The sequence below is a fragment of the Hippopotamus amphibius genome, chromosome 6, assembly GCF_030028045.1.
Source record: "Hippopotamus amphibius kiboko isolate mHipAmp2 chromosome 6, mHipAmp2.hap2, whole genome shotgun sequence".
NCBI lineage: Eukaryota > Metazoa > Chordata > Mammalia > Artiodactyla > Hippopotamidae > Hippopotamus > Hippopotamus amphibius.
In genome coordinates, this window is record NC_080191.1 from 95,089,016 (window position 1) to 95,114,416 (window position 25,401).

Below are 25,401 nucleotides of genomic sequence, written 5' to 3' on the forward strand. Positions count from 1 at the left end.
TTTGGGAGTGTTCTTTCCTCTGCAGTGTTTTGGAAGCGTTTGCAGAGCCATGTGTACTTTAGAGAGACACGGGCTCCCCAGCTGGCACTAGCCACCTATTGACAACAGCCAAGTCTTGATAGTAAAAACACAATGTCCATCCCCAGATGAATGGAAAGTGAAGAGATGGTACACATAGAGCATGGAATACTGCTCAGCCATGAAACAGAATAAAATCCTGCCATTTCCAGCATCTTCGATAGATCCGGAGTACCCTGTACTCAGCATGCAACGTCCAACAGAGAAAGAGAAAATTCCAACGATAGCACGTATAGGTGGCATCTCAAAGTCGATACCAAGAAAGTAGAAAGCACTAACAGAGTCACAGATTTAGAGCGCAAGTACAGGGTTTCGAGAGGGCAAAGGCATGCGGAGGTGGGTTGAATGAGGAGGGTGGGATTAACACATGCATTCTAATATGTATAAAGCAGACGATCCACAACCACCTACTACAAAGCACAGGGAGAGGTTGGCACCACCCTGGAGTAAGCTACATGGGAAGAGAATGCGAAAGAGAATGGATGTGTATATATATACATACACGGAGAACTGAATCAAGCTGCTGCACAGCGAAAGTCAATACAGCATTGTAAATTCACTAGACACGGACAGAAATTAGAAACTCTATAAAAACCAAAATGATCGAGGTCCAGTACGTCCCTCTCAGGCCTCAGAGAGGTGTGCGGGTGTCACTTCCCTGGAGCGTGAGCAGGCTTGGGCACCAAAGTTGGAGTGTGGTCACAGTGAGGCAGGTCGGGGCGGGGGGGGGGGGCGCACCAGAAAATTAACCCCTTTGGACCTGTGGTGCCTGGTCCCCTCTGGCTGGCAGCAGTCTCTCTAGATGTAGGTGTGCCCTCCTGCAGCTAAGCCAAGCCCGCTGCAGCCAGAGGATGGTGGTCCGACATGCACAACAGCGTTCAAACATCACCTGGTGTCCAGGTCTCCTGCTGGTGGGGTTCCCGCCATTCACCTCCTTCCTTAGAGTCACCCCACTTGCCTCCGACAACAGCATCAGGAGTGGATTGCAGGGGGTGAGATGAATCGAGAGTGGGAAGGATAAGTGGGAGAAGGAGTGAGACACAAGCCCTTAGGTGTCTGTCCGGACACGTTCCACTCTAATTCATATTCGAAGAACACGCATGTGCGCAAGGTCTGTATTCCTGGGGAATCCGACCAGCTGTGGGAAAATGCTGCCGCCTTGTGGCCGCGTCCTGTAACTACAACGTTCCAAAGGGAGCTCAGCAGCCCTTCCTGTTCAAAAGGCCAGCGGGGTTGTAATTGACACCCCCGCTGTAAAAATGTCCTGGGGATAGGCACTGGAAAAGAGCCCAAAACAGGATCGACTTGCAACAGGCGGTTTCAAGAGGTAAGTTGAATTCACCATGCGTGTTTTGTTTTCCTTTGTGTTGTTTTCTAAGAAAGGCCCAGGAAATATGCTCCACGACCATGCAAATGGGAGAAATGGAAATTGAAACGCCTTTGCGGTTTCACCTGGCAGCTGTTAGGATTGCCAGTATCAATACGTCTGGAAGCAATACCTTTGGGAGAGGGCCTGGAGAAAAGGGAAGCCTCCTAAGCCACTGGTGGTATTGCACCCTGGTAACAGGCACCACTGAAAACAATCAAGAGATTCCTGCCAAAGAAAAACAAAACCAGAGAGCCGGCCACATGATGTGGCAATCCACCTCCTGGCTGTCTTTGCACAGTAAAGTATCAATTGGGGAGACCCGGGCTGGCCAGCGACCCCTGCACACCTATTGACAAGAGCCAAGACTTGAAAGTAAAAACACAGTGTCATGGTGTGTGATCCTTTTAATGTCATGTTGGAGTCTGTTGGCTAGTATCTTGTTGAGGATTTTTGCATCTAAGTTCATCGGTGATATTGCTCTCCAGTTTTCTTTTCTTGTAGTATCTTTGTCTGGTTTGGGGATCAGGTGGATGGCTTCGTACAATGAGTTTGGGAGTGTTCTTTCCTCTGCAGTGTTTTGGAAGCGTTTGCAGAGCCATGTGTACTTTAGAGAGACACGGGCTCCCCAGCTGGCACTAGCCACCTATTGACAACAGCCAAGTCTTGATAGTAAAAACACAATGTCCATCCCCAGATGAATGGAAAGTGAAGAGATGGTACACATAGAGCATGGAATACTGCTCAGCCATGAAACAGAATAAAATCCTGCCATTTCCAGCATCTTCGATAGATCCGGAGTACCCTGTACTCAGCATGCAACGTCCAACAGAGAAAGAGAAAATTCCAACGATAGCACGTATAGGTGGCATCTCAAAGTCGATACCAAGAAAGTAGAAAGCACTAACAGAGTCACAGATTTAGAACGCAAGTACAGGGTTTCGAGAGAGCAAAGGCATGCGGAGGTGGGTTGAATGAGGAGGGTGGGATTAACACATGCATTCTAATATGTATAAAGCAGACGATCCTCAACCACCTACTACAAAGCACAGGGAGAGGTCGGCACCACCCTGGAGTAAGCTACGTGGGAAGAGAATGTGAAAGAGAATGGATGTGTATATATATACATACACGGAGAACTGAATCAAGGTGCTGCACAGCGAAAGTCAATACAGCATTGTAAATTCACTAGACACGGACAGAAATTAGAAACTCTATAAAAACCAAAATGATCGAGGTCCAGTACGTTCCTCTCAGGCCTCAGAGAGGTGTGCGGGTGTCACTTCCCTGGAGCGTGAGCAGGCTTGGGCACCAAAGTTGGAGTGTGGTCACAGTGAGGCAGGTCGGGGCGGGGGGGGGGCGCACCAGAGAATTAACCCCTTTGGACCTGTGGTGCCTGGTCCCCTCTGGTTGGCAGCACTCTCTCTAGATGTAGGTGTGCCCTCCTGCAGCTAAGCCAAGCCCGCTGCAGCCAGAGGATGGTGGTCCGACATGCACAACAGCGTTCAAACATCACCTGGTGTCCAGGTCTCCTGCTGGTGGGGTTCCCGCCATTCACCTCCTTCCTTAGAGTCACCCCACTTGCCTCCGACAACAGCATCAGGAGTGGATTGCAGGGGGTGAGATGAATCGAGAGTGGGAAGGATAAGTGGGAGAAGGAGTGAGACACAAGCCCTTAGGTGTCTGTCCGGACACGTTCCACTCTAATTCATATTCGAAGAACACGCATGTGCGCAAGGTCTGCATTCCTGGGGAATCCGACCAGCTGTGGGAAAATGCTGCCGCCTTGTGGCCGCGTCCTGTAACTACAACGTTCCAAAGGGAGCTCAGCAGCCCTTCCTGTTCAAAAGGCCAGCGGGGTTGTAATTGACACCCCCGCTGCAAAAATGTCCTGGGGATAGGCACTGGAAAAGAGCCCGAAACAGGATCGACTTGCAACAGGCGGTTTCAAGAGGTAAGTTGAATTCACCATGCGTGTTTTGTTTTCCTTTGTGTTGTTTTCTAAGAAAGGCCCAGGAAATATGCTCCACGACCATGCGAATGGGAGAAATGGAAATTGAAACGCCTTTGCGGTTTCACCTGGCAGCTGTTAGGATTGCCAGTGTCAATACGTCTGGAAGCAATACCTTTGGGAGAGGGCCTGGAGAAAAGGGAAGCCTCCTAAGCCACTGGTGGTATTGCACCCTGGTAACAGGCACCACTGAAAACAATCAAGAGATTCCTGCCAAAGAAAAACAAAACCAGAGAGCCGGCCACATGATGTGGCAATCCACCTCCTGGCTGTCTTTGCGCAGTAAAGTATCAATTGGGGAGACCCGGGCTGGCCAGCGACCCCTGCACACCTATTGACAAGAGCCAAGACTTGAAAGTAAAAACACAGTGTCATGGTGTGTGATCCTTTTAATGTCATGTTGGAGTCTGTTGGCTAGTATCTTGTTGAGGATTTTTGCATCTAAGTTCATCGGTGATATTGCTCTCCAGTTTTCTTTTCTTGTAGTATCTTTGTCTGGTTTGGGGATCAGGTGGATGGCTTCGTACAATGAGTTTGGGAGTGTTCTTTCCTCTGCAATGTTTTGGAAGCATTTGCAGAGCCATGTGTACTTTAGAGAGACATGGGCTCCCCAGCTGGCACTAGCCACCTATTGACAACAGCCAAGTCTTGATAGTAAAAACACAATGTCCATCCCCAGATGAATGGAAAGTGAAGAGATGGTACACATAGAGCATGGAATACTGCTCAGCCATGAAACAGAATAAAATCCTGCCATTTCCAGCATCTTCGATAGATCCGGAGTACCCTGTACTCAGCATGCAACGTCCAACAGAGAAAGAGAAAATTCCAACGATAGCACGTATAGGTGGCATCTCAAAGTCGATACCAAGAAAGTAGAAAGCACAAACAGAGTCACAGATTTAGAACGCAAGTACAGGGTTTCGAGAGGGCAAAGGCATGCGGAGGTGGGTTGAATGAGGAGGGTGGGATTAACACATGCATTCTAATATGTATAAAGCAGACGATCCTCAACCACCTACTACAAAGCACAGGGAGAGGTCGGCACCACCCTGGAGTAAGCTACGTGGGAAGAGAATGTGAAAGAGAATGGATGTGTATATATATACATACACGGAGAACTGAATCAAGGTGCTGCACAGTGAAAGTCAATACAGCATTGTAAATTCACTAGACACGGACAGAAATTAGAAACTCTATAAAAACCAAAATGATCGAGGTCCAGTACGTTCCTCTCAGGCCTCAGAGAGGTGTGCGGGTGTCACTTCCCTGGAGCGTGAGCAGGCTTGGGCACCAAAGTTGGAGTGTGGTCACAGTGAGGCAGGTCGGGGCGGGGGGGGGCGCACCAGAGAATTAACCCCTTTGGACCTGTGGTGCCTGGTCCCCTCTGGTTGGCAGCAGTCTCTCTAGATGTAGGTGTGCCCTCCTGCAGCTAAGCCAAGCCCGCTGCAGCCAGAGGATGGTGGTCCGACATGCACAACAGCGTTCAAACATCACCTGGTGTCCAGGTCTCCTGCTGGTGGGGTTCCCGCCATTCACCTCCTTCCTTAGAGTCACCCCACTTGCCTCCGACAACAGCATCAGGAGTGGATTGCAGGGGGTGAGATGAATCGAGAGTGGGAAGGATAAGTGGGAGAAGGAGTGAGACACAAGCCCTTAGGTGTCTGTCCGGACACGTTCCACTCTAATTCATATTCGAAGAACACGCATGTGCGCAAGGTCTGCATTCCTGGGGAATCCGACCAGCTGTGGGAAAATGCTGCCGCCTTGTGGCCGCGTCCTGTAACTACAACGTTCCAAAGGGAGCTCAGCAGCCCTTCCTGTTCAAAAGGCCAGCGGGGTTGTAATTGACACCCCCGCTGCAAAAATGTCCTGGGGATAGGCACTGGAAAAGAGCCCGAAACAGGATCGACTTGCAACAGGCGGTTTCAAGAGGTAAGTTGAATTCGCCATGCGTGTTTTGTTTTCCTTTGTGTTGTTTTCTAAGAAAGGCCCAGGAAATATGCTCCACGACCATGCGAATGGGAGAAATGGAAATTGAAACGCCTTTGCGGTTTCACCTGGCAGCTGTTAGGATTGCCAGTGTCAATACGTCTGGAAGCAATACCTTTGGGAGAGGGCCTGGAGAAAAGGGAAGCCTCCTAAGCCACTGGTGGTATTGCACCCTGGTAACAGGCACCACTGAAAACAATCAAGAGATTCCTGCCAAAGAAAAACAAAACCAGAGAGCCGGCCACATGATGTGGCAATCCACCTCCTGGCTGTCTTTGCGCAGTAAAGTATCAATTGGGGAGACCCGGGCTGGCCAGCGACCCCTGCACACCTATTGACAAGAGCCAAGACTTGAAAGTAAAAACACAGTGTCATGGTGTGTGATCCTTTTAATGTCATGTTGGAGTCTGTTGGCTAGTATCTTGTTGAGGATTTTTGCATCTAAGTTCATCGGTGATATTGCTCTCCAGTTTTCTTTTCTTGTAGTATCTTTGTCTGGTTTGGGGATCAGGTGGATGGCTTCGTACAATGAGTTTGGGAGTGTTCTTTCCTCTGCAATGTTTTGGAAGCATTTGCAGAGCCATGTGTACTTTAGAGAGACATGGGCTCCCCAGCTGGCACTAGCCACCTATTGACAACAGCCAAGTCTTGATAGTAAAAACACAATGTCCATCCCCAGATGAATGGAAAGTGAAGAGATGGTACACATAGAGCATGGAATACTGCTCAGCCATGAAACAGAATAAAATCCTGCCATTTCCAGCATCTTCGATAGATCCGGAGTACCCTGTACTCAGCATGCAACGTCCAACAGAGAAAGAGAAAATTCCAACGATAGCACGTATAGGTGGCATCTCAAAGTCGATACCAAGAAAGTAGAAAGCACAAACAGAGTCACAGATTTAGAGCGCAAGTACAGGGTTTCGAGAGGGCAAAGGCATGCGGAGGTGGGTTGAATGAGGAGGGTGGGATTAACACATGCATTCTAATATGTATAAAGCAGACGATCCACAACCACCTACTACAAAGCACAGGGAGAGGTTGGCACCACCCTGGAGTAAGCTACATGGGAAGAGAATGAGAAAGAGAATGGATGTGTATATATATACATACACGGAGAACTGAATCAAGCTGCTGCACAGCGAAAGTCAATACAGCATTGTAAATTCACTAGACACGGACAGAAATTAGAAACTCTATAAAAACCAAAATGATCGAGGTCCAGTACGTCCCTCTCAGGCCTCAGAGAGGTGTGCGGGTGTCACTTCCCTGGAGCGTGAGCAGGCTTGGGCACCAAAGTTGGAGTGTGGTCACAGTGAGGCAGGTCGGGGCGGGGGGGGGCGCACCAGAGAATTAACCCCTTTGGACCTGTGGTGCCTGGTCCCCTCTGGTTGGCAGCAGTCTCTCTAGATGTAGGTGTGCCCTCCTGCAGCTAAGCCAAGCCCACTGCAGCCAGAGGATGGTGGTCCGACATGCACAACAGCGTTCAAACATCACCTGGTGTCCAGGTCTCCTGCTGGTGGGGTTCCCGCCATTCACCTCCTTCCTTAGAGTCACCCCACTTGCCTCCGACAACAGCATCAGGAGTGGATTGCAGGGGGTGAGATGAATCGAGAGTGGGAAGGATAAGTGGGAGAAGGAGTGAGACACAAGCCCTTAGGTGTCTGTCCGGACACGTTCCACTCTAATTCATATTCGAAGAACACGCATGTGCGCAAGGTCTGCATTCCTGGGGAATCCGACCAGCTGTGGGAAAATGCTGCCGCCTTGTGGCCGCGTCCTGTAACTACAACGTTCCAAAGGGAGCTCAGCAGCCCTTCCTGTTCAAAAGGCCAGCGGGGTTGTAATTGACACCCCCGCTGCAAAAATGTCCTGGGGATAGGCACTGGAAAAGAGCCCGAAACAGGATCGACTTGCAACAGGCGGTTTCAAGAGGTAAGTTGAATTCACCATGCGTGTTTTGTTTTCCTTTGTGTTGTTTTCTAAGAAAGGCCCAGGAAATATGCTCCACGACCATGCGAATGGGAGAAATGGAAATTGAAACGCCTTTGCGGTTTCACCTGGCAGCTGTTAGGATTGCCAGTGTCAATACGTCTGGAAGCAATACCTTTGGGAGAGGGCCTGGAGAAAAGGGAAGCCTCCTAAGCCACTGGTGGTATTGCACCCTGGTAACAGGCACCACTGAAAACAATCAAGAGATTCCTGCCAAAGAAAAACAAAACCAGAGAGCCGGCCACATGATGTGGCAATCCACCTCCTGGCTGTCTTTGCGCAGTAAAGTATCAATTGGGGAGACCCGGGCTGGCCAGCGACCCCTGCACACCTATTGACAAGAGCCAAGACTTGAAAGTAAAAACACAGTGTCATGGTGTGTGATCCTTTTAATGTCATGTTGGAGTCTGTTGGCTAGTATCTTGTTGAGGATTTTTGCATCTAAGTTCATCGGTGATATTGCTCTCCAGTTTTCTTTTCTTGTAGTATCTTTGTCTGGTTTGGGGATCAGGTGGATGGCTTCGTACAATGAGTTTGGGAGTGTTCTTTCCTCTGCAATGTTTTGGAAGCATTTGCAGAGCCATGTGTACTTTAGAGAGACACGGGCTCCCCAGCTGGCACTAGCCACCTATTGACAACAGCCAAGTCTTGATAGTAAAAACACAATGTCCATCCCCAGATGAATGGAAAGTGAAGAGATGGTACACATAGAGCATGGAATACTGCTCAGCCATGAAACAGAATAAAATCCTGCCATTTCCAGCATCTTCGATAGATCCGGAGTACCCTGTACTCAGCATGCAACGTCCAACAGAGAAAGAGAAAATTCCAACGATAGCACGTATAGGTGGCATCTCAAAGTCGATACCAAGAAAGTAGAAAGCACAAACAGAGTCACAGATTTAGAGCGCAAGTACAGGGTTTCGAGAGGGCAAAGGCATGCGGAGGTGGGTTGAATGAGGAGGGTGGGATTAACACATGCATTCTAATATGTATAAAGCAGACGATCCACAACCACCTACTACAAAGCACAGGGAGAGGTCGGCACCACCCTGGAGTAAGCTACATGGGAAGAGAATGCGAAAGAGAATGGATGTGTATATATATACATACACGGAGAACTGAATCAAGCTGCTGCACAGCGAAAGTCAATACAGCATTGTAAATTCACTAGACACGGACAGAAATTAGAAACTCTATAAAAACCAAAATGATCGAGGTCCAGTACGTCCCTCTCAGGCCTCAGAGAGGTGTGCGGGTGTCACTTCCCTGGAGCGTGAGCAGGCTTGGGCACCAAAGTTGGAGTGTGGTCACAGTGAGGCAGGTCGGGGCGGGGGGGGGCGCACCAGAGAATTAACCCCTTTGGACCTGTGGTGCCTGGTCCCCTCTGGTTGGCAGCAGTCTCTCTAGATGTAGGTGTGCCCTCCTGCAGCTAAGCCAAGCCCACTGCAGCCAGAGGATGGTGGTCCGACATGCACAACAGCGTTCAAACATCACCTGGTGTCCAGGTCTCCTGCTGGTGGGGTTCCCGCCATTCACCTCCTTCCTTAGAGTCACCCCACTTGCCTCCGACAACAGCATCAGGAGTGGATTGCAGGGGGTGAGATGAATCGAGAGTGGGAAGGATAAGTGGGAGAAGGAGTGAGACACAAGCCCTTAGGTGTCTGTCCGGACACGTTCCACTCTAATTCATATTCGACGAACACGCATGTGCGCAAGGTCTGCATTCCTGGGGAATCCGACCAGCTGTGGGAAAATGCTGCCGCCTTGTGGCCGCGTCCTGTAACTACAACGTTCCAAAGGGAGCTCAGCAGCCCTTCCTGTTCAAAAGGCCAGCGGGGTTGTAATTGACACCCCCGCTGCAAAAATGTCCTGGGGATAGGCACTGGAAAAGAGCCCGAAACAGGATCGACTTGCAACAGGCGGTTTCAAGAGGTAAGTTGAATTCACCATGCGTGTTTTGTTTTCCTTTGTGTTGTTTTCTAAGAAAGGCCCAGGAAGTATGCTCCACGACCATGCGAATGGGAGAAATGGAAATTGAAACGCCTTTGCGGTTTCACCTGGCAGCTGTTAGGATTGCCAGTGTCAATACGTCTGGAAGCAATACCTTTGGGAGAGGGCCTGGAGAAAAGGGAAGCCTCCTAAGCCACTGGTGGTATTGCACCCTGGTAACAGGCACCACTGAAAACAATCAAGAGATTCCTGCCAAAGAAAAACAAAACCAGAGAGCCGGCCACATGATGTGGCAATCCACCTCCTGGCTGTCTTTGCGCAGTAAAGTATCAATTGGGGAGACCCGGGCTGGCCAGCGACCCCTGCACACCTATTGACAAGAGCCAAGACTTGAAAGTAAAAACACAGTGTCATGGTGTGTGATCCTTTTAATGTCATGTTGGAGTCTGTTGGCTAGTATCTTGTTGAGGATTTTTGCATCTAAGTTCATCGGTGATATTGCTCTCCAGTTTTCTTTTCTTGTAGTATCTTTGTCTGGTTTGGGGATCAGGTGGATGGCTTCGTACAATGAGTTTGGGAGTGTTCTTTCCTCTGCAGTGTTTTGGAAGCGTTTGCAGAGCCATGTGTACTTTAGAGAGACACGGGCTCCCCAGCTGGCACTAGCCACCTATTGACAACAGCCAAGTCTTGATAGTAAAAACACAATGTCCATCCCCAGATGAATGGAAAGTGAAGAGATGGTACACATAGAGCATGGAATACTGCTCAGCCATGAAACAGAATAAAATCCTGCCATTTCCAGCATCTTCGATAGATCCGGAGTACCCTGTACTCAGCATGCAACGTCCAACAGAGAAAGAGAAAATTCCAACGATAGCACGTATAGGTGGCATCTCAAAGTCGATACCAAGAAAGTAGAAAGCACAGAGTCACAGATTTAGAACGCAAGTACAGGGTTTCGAGAGGGCAAAGGCATGCGGAGGTGGGTTGAATGAGGAGGGTGGGATTAACACATGCATTCTAATATGTATAAAGCAGACGATCCTCAACCACCTACTACAAAGCACAGGGAGAGGTCGGCACCACCCTGGAGTAAGCTACGTGGGAAGAGAATGTGAAAGAGAATGGATGTGTATATATATACATACACGGAGAACTGAATCAAGCTGCTGCACAGCGAAAGTCAATACAGCATTGTAAATTCACTAGAAACGGACAGAAATTAGAAACTCTATAAAAACCAAAATGATCGAGGTCCAGTACGTTCCTCTCAGGCCTCAGAGAGGTGTGCGGGTGTCACTTCCCTGGAGCGTGAGCAGGCTTGGGCACCAAAGTTGGAGTGTGGTCACAGTGAGGCAGGTCGGGGCGGGGGGGGGCGCACCAGAGAATTAACCCCTTTGGACCTGTGGTGCCTGGTCCCCTCTGGTTGGCAGCAGTCTCTCTAGATGTAGGTGTGCCCTCCTGCAGCTAAGCCAAGCCCACTGCAGCCAGAGGATGGTGGTCCGACATGCACAACAGCGTTCAAACATCACCTGGTGTCCAGGTCTCCTGCTGGTGGGGTTCCCGCCATTCACCTCCTTCCTTAGAGTCACCCCACTTGCCTCCGACAACAGCATCAGGAGTGGATTGCAGGGGGTGAGATGAATCGAGAGTGGGAAGGATAAGTGGGAGAAGGAGTGAGACACAAGCCCTTAGGTGTCTGTCCGGACACGTTCCACTCTAATTCATATTCGAAGAACACGCATGTGCGCAAGGTCTGCATTCCTGGGGAATCCGACCAGCTGTGGGAAAATGCTGCCGCCTTGTGGCCGCGTCCTGTAACTACAACGTTCCAAAGGGAGCTCAGCAGCCCTTCCTGTTCAAAAGGCCAGCGGGGTTGTAATTGACACCCCCGCTGCAAAAATGTCCTGGGGATAGGCACTGGAAAAGAGCCCGAAACAGGATCGACTTGCAACAGGCGGTTTCAAGAGGTAAGTTGAATTCACCATGCGTGTTTTGTTTTCCTTTGTGTTGTTTTCTAAGAAAGGCCCAGGAAATATGCTCCACGACCATGCGAATGGGAGAAATGGAAATTGAAACGCCTTTGCGGTTTCACCTGGCAGCTGTTAGGATTGCCAGTGTCAATACGTCTGGAAGCAATACCTTTGGGAGAGGGCCTGGAGAAAAGGGAAGCCTCCTAAGCCACTGGTGGTATTGCACCCTGGTAACAGGCACCACTGAAAACAATCAAGAGATTCCTGCCAAAGAAAAACAAAACCAGAGAGCCGGCCACATGATGTGGCAATCCACCTCCTGGCTGTCTTTGCGCAGTAAAGTATCAATTGGGGAGACCCGGGCTGGCCAGCGACCCCTGCACACCTATTGACAAGAGCCAAGACTTGAAAGTAAAAACACAGTGTCATGGTGTGTGATCCTTTTAATGTCATGTTGGAGTCTGTTGGCTAGTATCTTGTTGAGGATTTTTGCATCTAAGTTCATCGGTGATATTGCTCTCCAGTTTTCTTTTCTTGTAGTATCTTTGTCTGGTTTGGGGATCAGGTGGATGGCTTCGTACAATGAGTTTGGGAGTGTTCTTTCCTCTGCAGTGTTTTGGAAGCGTTTGCAGAGCCATGTGTACTTTAGAGAGACACGGGCTCCCCAGCTGGCACTAGCCACCTATTGACAACAGCCAAGTCTTGATAGTAAAAACACAATGTCCATCCCCAGATGAATGGAAAGTGAAGAGATGGTACACATAGAGCATGGAATACTGCTCAGCCATGAAACAGAATAAAATCCTGCCATTTCCAGCATCTTCGATAGATCCGGAGTACCCTGTACTCAGCATGCAACGTCCAACAGAGAAAGAGAAAATTCCAACGATAGCACGTATAGGTGGCATCTCAAAGTCGATACCAAGAAAGTAGAAAGCACAGAGTCACAGATTTAGAACGCAAGTACAGGGTTTCGAGAGGGCAAAGGCATGCGGAGGTGGGTTGAATGAGGAGGGTGGGATTAACACATGCATTCTAATATGTATAAAGCAGACGATCCTCAACCACCTACTACAAAGCACAGGGAGAGGTCGGCACCACCCTGGAGTAAGCTACGTGGGAAGAGAATGTGAAAGAGAATGGATGTGTATATATATACATACACGGAGAACTGAATCAAGGTGCTGCACAGCGAAAGTCAATACAGCATTTTAAATTCACTAGACACGGACAGAAATTAGAAACTCTATAAAAACCAAAATGATCGAGGTCCAGTACGTTCCTCTCAGGCCTCAGAGAGGTGTGCGGGTGTCACTTCCCTGGAGCGTGAGCAGGCTTGGGCACCAAAGTTGGAGTGTGGTCACAGTGAGGCAGGTCGGGGCGGGGGGGGGCGCACCAGAGAATTAACCCCTTTGGACCTGTGGTGCCTGGTCCCCTCTGGCTGGCAGCAGTCTCTCTAGATGTAGGTGTGCCCTCCTGCAGCTAAGCCAAGCCCGCTGCAGCCAGAGGATGGTGGTCCGACATGCACAACAGCGTTCAAACATCACCTGGTGTCCAGGTCTCCTGCTGGTGGGGTTCCCGCCATTCACCTCCTTCCTTAGAGTCACCCCACTTGCCTCCGACAACAGCATCAGGAGTGGATTGCAGGGGGTGAGATGAATCGAGAGTGGGAAGGATAAGTGGGAGAAGGAGTGAGACACAAGCCCTTAGGTGTCTGTCCGGACACATTCCACTCTAATTCATATTCGAAGAACACGCATGTGCGCAAGGTCTGTATTCCTGGGGAATCCGACCAGCTGTGGGAAAATGCTGCCGCCTTGTGGCCGCGTCCTGTAACTACAACGTTCCAAAGGGAGCTCAGCAGCCCTTCCTGTTCAAAAGGCCAGCGGGGTTGTAATTGACACCCCCGCTGTAAAAATGTCCTGGGGATCGGCACTGGAAAAGAGCCCGAAACAGGATCGACTTGCAACAGGCGGTTTCAAGAGGTAAGTTGAATTCACCATGCGTGTTTTGTTTTCCTTTGTGTTGTTTTCTAAGAAAGGCCCAGGAAATATGCTCCACGACCATGCAAATGGGAGAAATGGAAATTGAAACGCCTTTGCGGTTTCACCTGGCAGCTGTTAGGATTGCCAGTGTCAATACGTCTGGAAGCAATACCTTTGGGAGAGGGCCTGGAGAAAAGGGAAGCCTCCTAAGCCACTGGTGGTATTGCACCCTGGTAACAGGCACCACTGAAAACAATCAAGAGATTCCTGCCAAAGAAAAACAAAACCAGAGAGCCGGCCACATGATGTGGCAATCCACCTCCTGGCTGTCTTTGCGCAGTAAAGTATCAATTGGGGAGACCCGGGCTGGCCAGCGACCCCTGCACACCTATTGACAAGAGCCAAGACTTGAAAGTAAAAACACAGTGTCATGGTGTGTGATCCTTTTAATGTCATGTTGGAGTCTGTTGGCTAGTATCTTGTTGAGGATTTTTGCATCTAAGTTCATCGGTGATATTGCTCTCCAGTTTTCTTTTCTTGTAGTATCTTTGTCTGGTTTGGGGATCAGGTGGATGGCTTCGTACAATGAGTTTGGGAGTGTTCTTTCCTCTGCAGTGTTTTGGAAGCGTTTGCAGAGCCATGTGTACTTTAGAGAGACACGGGCTCCCCAGCTGGCACTAGCCACCTATTGACAACAGCCAAGTCTTGATAGTAAAAACACAATGTCCATCCCCAGATGAATGGAAAGTGAAGAGATGGTACACATAGAGCATGGAATACTGCTCAGCCATGAAACAGAATAAAATCCTGCCATTTCCAGCATCTTCGATAGATCCGGAGTACCCTGTACTCAGCATGCAACGTCCAACAGAGAAAGAGAAAATTCCAACGATAGCACGTATAGGTGGCATCTCAAAGTCGATACCAAGAAAGTAGAAAGCACAAACAGAGTCACAGATTTAGAGCGCAAGTACAGGGTTTCGAGAGGGCAAAGGCATGCGGAGGTGGGTTGAATGAGGAGGGTGGGATTAACACATGCATTCTAATATGTATAAAGCAGACGATCCACAACCACCTACTACAAAGCACAGGGAGAGGTTGGCACCACCCTGGAGTAAGCTACGTGGGAAGAGAATGCGAAAGAGAATGGATGTGTATATATATACATACACGGAGAACTGAATCAAGGTGCTGCACAGCGAAAGTCAATACAGCATTGTAAATTCACTAGACACGGACAGAAATTAGAAACTCTATAAAAACCAAAATGATCGAGGTCCAGTACGTCCCTCTCAGGCCTCAGAGAGGTGTGCGGGTGTCACTTCCCTGGAGCGTGAGCAGGCTTGGGCACCAAAGTTGGAGTGTGGTCACAGTGAGGCAGGTCGGGGCGGGGGGGGGCGCACCAGAGAATTAACCCCTTTGGACCTGTGGTGCCTGGTCCCCTCTGGTTGGCAGCAGTCTCTCTAGATGTAGGTGTGCCCTCCTGCAGCTAAGCCAAGCCCGCTGCAGCCAGAGGATGGTGGTCCGACATGCACAACAGCGTTCAAACATCACCTGGTGTCCAGGTCTCCTGCTGGTGGGGTTCCCGCCATTCACCTCCTTCCTTAGAGTCACCCCACTTGCCTCCGACAACAGCATCAGGAGTGGATTGCAGGGGGTGAGATGAATCGAGAGTGGGAAGGATAAGTGGGAGAAGGAGTGAGACACAAGCCCTTAGGTGTCTGTCCGGACACGTTCCACTCTAATTCATATTCGAAGAACACGCATGTGCGCAAGGTCTGCATTCCTGGGGAATCCGACCAGCTGTGGGAAAATGCTGCCGCCTTGTGGCCGCGTCCTGTAACTACAACGTTCCAAAGGGAGCTCAGCAGCCCTTCCTGTTCAAAAGGCCAGCGGGGTTGTAATTGACACCCCCGCTGTAAAAATGTCCTGGGGATCGGCACTGGAAAAGAGCCCAAAACAGGATCGACTTGCAACAGGCGGTTTCAAGAGGTAAGTTGAATTCACCATGCGTGTTTTGTTTTCCTTTGTGTTGTTTTCTAAGAAAGGCCCAGGAAATATGCTCCACGACCATGCAAATGGGAGAAATGGAAATTGAAACGCCTTTGCGGTTTCACCTGGCAGCTGTTAGGATTGCCAGTGTCAATACGTCTGGAAGCAATACCTTTGGGAGAGGGCCTGGAGAAAAGGGAAGCCTCCTAAGCCACTGGTGGTATTGCACCCTGGTAACAGGCACCACTGAAAACAATCAAGAGATTCCTGCCAAAGAAAAACAAAACCAGAGAGCCGGCCACATGATGTGGCAATCCACCTCCTGGCTGTCTTTGCGCAGTAAAGTATCAATTGGGGAGACCCGGGCTGGCCAGCGACCCCTGCACACCTATTGACAAGAGCCAAGACTTGAAAGTAAAAACACAGTGTCATGGTGTGTGATCCTTTTAATGTCATGTTGGAGTCTGTTGGCTAGTATCTTGTTGAGGATTTTTGCATCTAAGTTCATCGGTGATATTGCTCTCCAGTTTTCTTTTCTTGTAGTATCTTTGTCTGGTTTGGGGATCAGGTGGATGGCTTCGTACAATGAGTTTGGGAGTGTTCTTTCCTCTGCAGTGTTTTGGAAGCGTTTGCAGAGCCATGTGTACTTTAGAGAGACACGGGCTCCCCAGCTGGCACTAGCCACCTATTGACAACAGCCAAGTCTTGATAGTAAAAACACAATGTCCATCCCCAGATGAATGGAAAGTGAAGAGATGGTACACATAGAGCATGGAATACTGCTCAGCCATGAAACAGAATAAAATCCTGCCATTTCCAGCATCTTCGATAGATCCGGAGTACCCTGTACTCAGCATGCAACGTCCAACAGAGAAAGAGAAAATTCCAACGATAGCACGTATAGGTGGCATCTCAAAGTCGATACCAAGAAAGTAGAAAGCACTAACAGAGTCACAGATTTAGAGCGCAAGTACAGGGTTTCGAGAGGGCAAAGGCATGCGGAGGTGGGTTGAATGAGGAGGGTGGGATTAACACATGCATTCTAATATGTATAAAGCAGACGATCCACAACCACCTACTACAAAGCACAGGGAGAGGTTGGCACCACCCTGGAGTAAGCTACATGGGAAGAGAATGCGAAAGAGAATGGATGTGTATATATATACATACACGGAGAACTGAATCAAGCTGCTGCACAGCGAAAGTCAATACAGCATTGTAAATTCACTAGACACGGACAGAAATTAGAAACTCTATAAAAACCAAAATGATCGAGGTCCAGTACGTCCCTCTCAGGCCTCAGAGAGGTGTGCGGGTGTCACTTCCCTGGAGCGTGAGCAGGCTTGGGCACCAAAGTTGGAGTGTGGTCACAGTGAGGCAGGTCGGGGCGGGGGGGGGGGGGCGCACCAGAAAATTAACCCCTTTGGACCTGTGGTGCCTGGTCCCCTCTGGCTGGCAGCAGTCTCTCTAGATGTAGGTGTGCCCTCCTGCAGCTAAGCCAAGCCCGCTGCAGCCAGAGGATGGTGGTCCGACATGCACAACAGCGTTCAAACATCACCTGGTGTCCAGGTCTCCTGCTGGTGGGGTTCCCGCCATTCACCTCCTTCCTTAGAGTCACCCCACTTGCCTCCGACAACAGCATCAGGAGTGGATTGCAGGGGGTGAGATGAATCGAGAGTGGGAAGGATAAGTGGGAGAAGGAGTGAGACACAAGCCCTTAGGTGTCTGTCCGGACACGTTCCACTCTAATTCATATTCGAAGAACACGCATGTGCGCAAGGTCTGTATTCCTGGGGAATCCGACCAGCTGTGGGAAAATGCTGCCGCCTTGTGGCCGCGTCCTGTAACTACAACGTTCCAAAGGGAGCTCAGCAGCCCTTCCTGTTCAAAAGGCCAGCGGGGTTGTAATTGACACCCCCGCTGTAAAAATGTCCTGGGGATAGGCACTGGAAAAGAGCCCAAAACAGGATCGACTTGCAACAGGCGGTTTCAAGAGGTAAGTTGAATTCACCATGCGTGTTTTGTTTTCCTTTGTGTTGTTTTCTAAGAAAGGCCCAGGAAATATGCTCCACGACCATGCAAATGGGAGAAATGGAAATTGAAACGCCTTTGCGGTTTCACCTGGCAGCTGTTAGGATTGCCAGTATCAATACGTCTGGAAGCAATACCTTTGGGAGAGGGCCTGGAGAAAAGGGAAGCCTCCTAAGCCACTGGTGGTATTGCACCCTGGTAACAGGCACCACTGAAAACAATCAAGAGATTCCTGCCAAAGAAAAACAAAACCAGAGAGCCGGCCACATGATGTGGCAATCCACCTCCTGGCTGTCTTTGCACAGTAAAGTATCAATTGGGGAGACCCGGGCTGGCCAGCGACCCCTGCACACCTATTGACAAGAGCCAAGACTTGAAAGTAAAAACACAGTGTCATGGTGTGTGATCCTTTTAATGTCATGTTGGAGTCTGTTGGCTAGTATCTTGTTGAGGATTTTTGCATCTAAGTTCATCGGTGATATTGCTCTCCAGTTTTCTTTTCTTGTAGTATCTTTGTCTGGTTTGGGGATCAGGTGGATGGCTTCGTACAATGAGTTTGGGAGTGTTCTTTCCTCTGCAGTGTTTTGGAAGCGTTTGCAGAGCCATGTGTACTTTAGAGAGACACGGGCTCCCCAGCTGGCACTAGCCACCTATTGACAACAGCCAAGTCTTGATAGTAAAAACACAATGTCCATCCCCAGATGAATGGAAAGTGAAGAGATGGTACACATAGAGCATGGAATACTGCTCAGCCATGAAACAGAATAAAATCCTGCCATTTCCAGCATCTTCGATAGATCCGGAGTACCCTGTACTCAGCATGCAACGTCCAACAGAGAAAGAGAAAATTCCAACGATAGCACGTATAGGTGGCATCTCAAAGTCGATACCAAGAAAGTAGAAAGCACTAACAGAGTCACAGATTTAGAACGCAAGTACAGGGTTTCGAGAGAGCAAAGGCATGCGGAGGTGGGTTGAATGAGGAGGGTGGGATTAACACATGCATTCTAATATGTATAAAGCAGACGATCCTCAACCACCTACTACAAAGCACAGGGAGAGGTCGGCACCACCCTGGAGTAAGCTACGTGGGAAGAGAATGTGAAAGAGAATGGATGTGTATATATATACATACACGGAGAACTGAATCAAGGTGCTGCACAGCGAAAGTCAATACAGCATTGTAAATTCACTAGACACGGACAGAAATTAGAAACTCTATAAAAACCAAAATGATCGAGGTCCAGTACGTTCCTCTCAGGCCTCAGAGAGGTGTGCGGGTGTCACTTCCCTGGAGCGTGAGCAGGCTTGGGCACCAAAGTTGGAGTGTGGTCACAGTGAGGCAGGTCGGGGCGGGGGGGGGGGCGCACCAGAGAATTAACCCCTTTGGACCTGTGGTGCCTGGTCCCCTCTAGTTGGCAGCACTCTCTCTAGATGTAGGTGTGCCCTCCTGCAGCTAAGCCAAGCCCGCTGCAGCCAGAGGATGGTGGTCCGACATGCACAACAGCGTTCAAACATCACCTGGTGTCCAGGTCTCCTGCTGGTGGGGTTCCCGCCATTCACCTCCTTCCTTAGAGTCACCCCACTTGCCTCCGACAACAGCATCAGGAGTGGATTGCAGGGGGTGAGATGAATCGAGAGTGGGAAGGATAAGTGGGAGAAGGAGTGAGACACAAGCCCTTAGGTGTCTGTCCGGACACGTTCCACTCTAATTCATATTCGAAGAACACGCATGTGCGCAAGGTCTGCATTCCTGGGGAATCCGACCAGCTGTGGGAAAATGCTGCCGCCTTGTGGCCGCGTCCTGTAACTACAACGTTCCAAAGGGAGCTCAGCAGCCCTTCCTGTTCAAAAGGCCAGCGGGGTTGTAATTGACACCCCCGCTGCAAAAATGTCCTGGGGATAGGCACTGGAAAAGAGCCCGAAACAGGATCGACTTGCAACAGGCGGTTTCAAGAGGTAAGTTGAATTCACCATGCGTGTTTTGTTTTCCTTTGTGTTGTTTTCTAAGAAAGGCCCAGGAAATATGCTCCACGACCATGCGAATGGGAGAAATGGAAATTGAAACGCCTTTGCGGTTTCACCTGGCAGCTGTTAGGATTGCCAGTGTCAATACGTCTGGAAGCAATACCTTTGGGAGAGGGCCTGGAGAAAAGGGAAGCCTCCTAAGCCACTGGTGGTATTGCACCCTGGTAACAGGCACCACTGAAAACAATCAAGAGATTCCTGCCAAAGAAAAACAAAACCAGAGAGCCGGCCACATGATGTGGCAATCCACCTCCTGGCTGTCTTTGCGCAGTAAAGTATCAATTGGGGAGACCCGGGCTGGCCAGCGACCCCTGCACACCTATTGACAAGAGCCAAGACTTGAAAGTAAAAACACAGTGTCATGGTGTGTGATCCTTTTAATGTCATGTTGGAGTCTGTTGGCTAGTATCTTGTTGAGGATTTTTGCATCTAAGTTCATCGGTGATATTGCTCTCCAGTTTTCTTTTCTTGTAGTATCTTTGTCTGGTTTGGGGATCAGGTGGATGGCTTCGTACAATGAGTTTGGGAGTGTTCTTTCCTCTGCAATGTTTTGGAAGCATTTGCAGAGCCATGTGTACTTTAGAGAGACATGGGCTCCCCAGCTGGCACTAGCCACCTATTGACAACAGCCAAGTCTTGATAGTAAAAACACAATGTCCATCCCCAGATGAATGGAAAGTGAAGAGATGGTACACATAGAGCATGGAATACTGCTCAGCCATGAAACAGAATAAAATCCTGCCATTTCCAGCATCTTCGATAGATCCGGAGTACCCTGTACTCAGCATGCAACGTCCAACAGAGAAAGAGAAAATTCCAACGATAGCACGTATAGGTGGCATCTCAAAGTCGATACCAAGAAAGTAGAAAGCACAAACAGAGTCACAGATTTAGAACGCAAGTACAGGGTTTCGAGAGGGCAAAGGCATGCGGAGGTGGGTTGAATGAGGAGGGTGGGATTAACACATGCATTCTAATATGTATAAAGCAGACGATCCTCAACCACCTACTACAAAGCACAGGGAGAGGTCGGCACCACCCTGGAGTAAGCTACGTGGGAAGAGAATGTGAAAGAGAATGGATGTGTATATATATACATACACGGAGAACTGAATCAAGGTGCTGCACAGTGAAAGTCAATACAGCATTGTAAATTCACTAGACACGGACAGAAATTAGAAACTCTATAAAAACCAAAATGATCGAGGTCCAGTACGTTCCTCTCAGGCCTCAGAGAGGTGTGCGGGTGTCACTTCCCTGGAGCGTGAGCAGGCTTGGGCACCAAAGTTGGAGTGTGGTCACAGTGAGGCAGGTCGGGGCGGGGGGGGGCGCACCAGAGAATTAACCCCTTTGGACCTGTGGTGCCTGGTCCCCTCTGGTTGGCAGCAGTCTCTCTAGATGTAGGTGTGCCCTCCTGCAGCTAAGCCAAGCCCGCTGCAGCCAGAGGATGGTGGTCCGACATGCACAACAGCGTTCAAACATCACCTGGTGTCCAGGTCTCCTGCTGGTGGGGTTCCCGCCATTCACCTCCTTCCTTAGAGTCACCCCACTTGCCTCCGACAACAGCATCAGGAGTGGATTGCAGGGGGTGAGATGAATCGAGAGTGGGAAGGATAAGTGGGAGAAGGAGTGAGACACAAGCCCTTAGGTGTCTGTCCGGACACGTTCCACTCTAATTCATATTCGAAGAACACGCATGTGCGCAAGGTCTGCATTCCTGGGGAATCCGACCAGCTGTGGGAAAATGCTGCCGCCTTGTGGCCGCGTCCTGTAACTACAACGTTCCAAAGGGAGCTCAGCAGCCCTTCCTGTTCAAAAGGCCAGCGGGGTTGTAATTGACACCCCCGCTGCAAAAATGTCCTGGGGATAGGCACTGGAAAAGAGCCCGAAACAGGATCGACTTGCAACAGGCGGTTTCAAGAGGTAAGTTGAATTCGCCATGCGTGTTTTGTTTTCCTTTGTGTTGTTTTCTAAGAAAGGCCCAGGAAATATGCTCCACGACCATGCGAATGGGAGAAATGGAAATTGAAACGCCTTTGCGGTTTCACCTGGCAGCTGTTAGGATTGCCAGTGTCAATACGTCTGGAAGCAATACCTTTGGGAGAGGGCCTGGAGAAAAGGGAAGCCTCCTAAGCCACTGGTGGTATTGCACCCTGGTAACAGGCACCACTGAAAACAATCAAGAGATTCCTGCCAAAGAAAAACAAAACCAGAGAGCCGGCCACATGATGTGGCAATCCACCTCCTGGCTGTCTTTGCGCAGTAAAGTATCAATTGGGGAGACCCGGGCTGGCCAGCGACCCCTGCACACCTATTGACAAGAGCCAAGACTTGAAAGTAAAAACACAGTGTCATGGTGTGTGATCCTTTTAATGTCATGTTGGAGTCTGTTGGCTAGTATCTTGTTGAGGATTTTTGCATCTAAGTTCATCGGTGATATTGCTCTCCAGTTTTCTTTTCTTGTAGTATCTTTGTCTGGTTTGGGGATCAGGTGGATGGCTTCGTACAATGAGTTTGGGAGTGTTCTTTCCTCTGCAATGTTTTGGAAGCATTTGCAGAGCCATGTGTACTTTAGAGAGACATGGGCTCCCCAGCTGGCACTAGCCACCTATTGACAACAGCCAAGTCTTGATAGTAAAAACACAATGTCCATCCCCAGATGAATGGAAAGTGAAGAGATGGTACACATAGAGCATGGAATACTGCTCAGCCATGAAACAGAATAAAATCCTGCCATTTCCAGCATCTTCGATAGATCCGGAGTACCCTGTACTCAGCATGCAACGTCCAACAGAGAAAGAGAAAATTCCAACGATAGCACGTATAGGTGGCATCTCAAAGTCGATACCAAGAAAGTAGAAAGCACAAACAGAGTCACAGATTTAGAGCGCAAGTACAGGGTTTCGAGAGGGCAAAGGCATGCGGAGGTGGGTTGAATGAGGAGGGTGGGATTAACACATGCATTCTAATATGTATAAAGCAGACGATCCACAACCACCTACTACAAAGCACAGGGAGAGGTTGGCACCACCCTGGAGTAAGCTACATGGGAAGAGAATGAGAAAGAGAATGGATGTGTATATATATACATACACGGAGAACTGAATCAAGCTGCTGCACAGCGAAAGTCAATACAGCATTGTAAATTCACTACACACGGACAGAAATTAGAAACTCTATAAAAACCAAAATGATCGAGGTCCAGTACGTCCCTCTCAGGCCTCAGAGAGGTGTGCGGGTGTCACTTCCCTGGAGCGTGAGCAGGCTTGGGCACCAAAGTTGGAGTGTGGTCACAGTGAGGCAGGTCGGGGCGGGGGGGGGCGCACCAGAGAATTAACCCCTTTGGACCTGTGGTGCCTGGTCCCCTCTGGTTGGCAGCAGTCTCTCTAGATGTAGGTGTGCCCTCCTGCAGCTAAGCCAAGCCCACTGCAGCCAGAGGATGGTGGTCCGACATGCACAACAGCGTTCAAACATCACCTGGTGTCCAGGTCTCCTGCTGGTGGGGTTCCCGCCATTCACCTCCTTCCTTAGAGTCACCCCACTTGCCTCCGACAACAGCATCAGGAGTGGATTGCAGGGGGTGAGATGAATCGAGAGTGGGAAGGATAAGTGGGAGAAGGAGTGAGACACAAGCCCTTAGGTGTCTGTCCGGACACGTTCCACTCTAATTCATATTCGAAGAACACGCATGTGCGCAAGGTCTGCATTCCTGGGGAATCCGACCAGCTGTGGGAAAATGCTGCCGCCTTGTGGCCGCGTCCTGTAACTACAACGTTCCAAAGGGAGCTCAGCAGCCCTTCCTGTTCAAAAGGCCAGCGGGGTTGTAATTGACACCCCCGCTGCAAAAATGTCCTGGGGATAGGCACTGGAAAAGAGCCCGAAACAGGATCGACTTGCAACAGGCGGTTTCAAGAGGTAAGTTGAATTCACCATGCGTGTTTTGTTTTCCTTTGTGTTGTTTTCTAAGAAAGGCCCAGGAAATATGCTCCACGACCATGCGAATGGGAGAAATGGAAATTGAAACGCCTTTGCGGTTTCACCTGGCAGCTGTTAGGATTGCCAGTGTCAATACGTCTGGAAGCAATACCTTTGGGAGAGGGCCTGGAGAAAAGGGAAGCCTCCTAAGCCACTGGTGGTATTGCACCCTGGTAACAGGCACCACTGAAAACAATCAAGAGATTCCTGCCAAAGAAAAACAAAACCAGAGAGCCGGCCACATGATGTGGCAATCCACCTCCTGGCTGTCTTTGCGCAGTAAAGTATCAATTGGGGAGACCCGGGCTGGCCAGCGACCCCTGCACACCTATTGACAAGAGCCAAGACTTGAAAGTAAAAACACAGTGTCATGGTGTGTGATCCTTTTAATGTCATGTTGGAGTCTGTTGGCTAGTATCTTGTTGAGGATTTTTGCATCTAAGTTCATCGGTGATATTGCTCTCCAGTTTTCTTTTCTTGTAGTATCTTTGTCTGGTTTGGGGATCAGGTGGATGGCTTCGTACAATGAGTTTGGGAGTGTTCTTTCCTCTGCAATGTTTTGGAAGCATTTGCAGAGCCATGTGTACTTTAGAGAGACACGGGCTCCCCAGCTGGCACTAGCCACCTATTGACAACAGCCAAGTCTTGATAGTAAAAACACAATGTCCATCCCCAGATGAATGGAAAGTGAAGAGATGGTACACATAGAGCATGGAATACTGCTCAGCCATGAAACAGAATAAAATCCTGCCATTTCCAGCATCTTCGATAGATCCGGAGTACCCTGTACTCAGCATGCAACGTCCAACAGAGAAAGAGAAAATTCCAACGATAGCACGTATAGGTGGCATCTCAAAGTCGATACCAAGAAAGTAGAAAGCACAAACAGAGTCACAGATTTAGAGCGCAAGTACAGGGTTTCGAGAGGGCAAAGGCATGCGGAGGTGGGTTGAATGAGGAGGGTGGGATTAACACATGCATTCTAATATGTATAAAGCAGACGATCCACAACCACCTACTACAAAGCACAGGGAGAGGTCGGCACCACCCTGGAGTAAGCTACATGGGAAGAGAATGCGAAAGAGAATGGATGTGTATATATATACATACACGGAGAACTGAATCAAGCTGCTGCACAGCGAAAGTCAATACAGCATTGTAAATTCACTAGACACGGACAGAAATTAGAAACTCTATAAAAACCAAAATGATCGAGGTCCAGTACGTCCCTCTCAGGCCTCAGAGAGGTGTGCGGGTGTCACTTCCCTGGAGCGTGAGCAGGCTTGGGCACCAAAGTTGGAGTGTGGTCACAGTGAGGCAGGTCGGGGCGGGGGGGGGCGCACCAGAGAATTAACCCCTTTGGACCTGTGGTGCCTGGTCCCCTCTGGTTGGCAGCAGTCTCTCTAGATGTAGGTGTGCCCTCCTGCAGCTAAGCCAAGCCCACTGCAGCCAGAGGATGGTGGTCCGACATGCACAACAGCGTTCAAACATCACCTGGTGTCCAGGTCTCCTGCTGGTGGGGTTCCCGCCATTCACCTCCTTCCTTAGAGTCACCCCACTTGCCTCCGACAACAGCATCAGGAGTGGATTGCAGGGGGTGAGATGAATCGAGAGTGGGAAGGATAAGTGGGAGAAGGAGTGAGACACAAGCCCTTAGGTGTCTGTCCGGACACGTTCCACTCTAATTCATATTCGAAGAACACGCATGTGCGCAAGGTCTGCATTCCTGGGGAATCCGACCAGCTGTGGGAAAATGCTGCCGCCTTGTGGCCGCGTCCTGTAACTACAACGTTCCAAAGGGAGCTCAGCAGCCCTTCCTGTTCAAAAGGCCAGCGGGGTTGTAATTGACACCCCCGCTGCAAAAATGTCCTGGGGATAGGCACTGGAAAAGAGCCCGAAACAGGATCGACTTGCAACAGGCGGTTTCAAGAGGTAAGTTGAATTCACCATGCGTGTTTTGTTTTCCTTTGTGTTGTTTTCTAAGAAAGGCCCAGGAAATATGCTCCACGACCATGCGAATGGGAG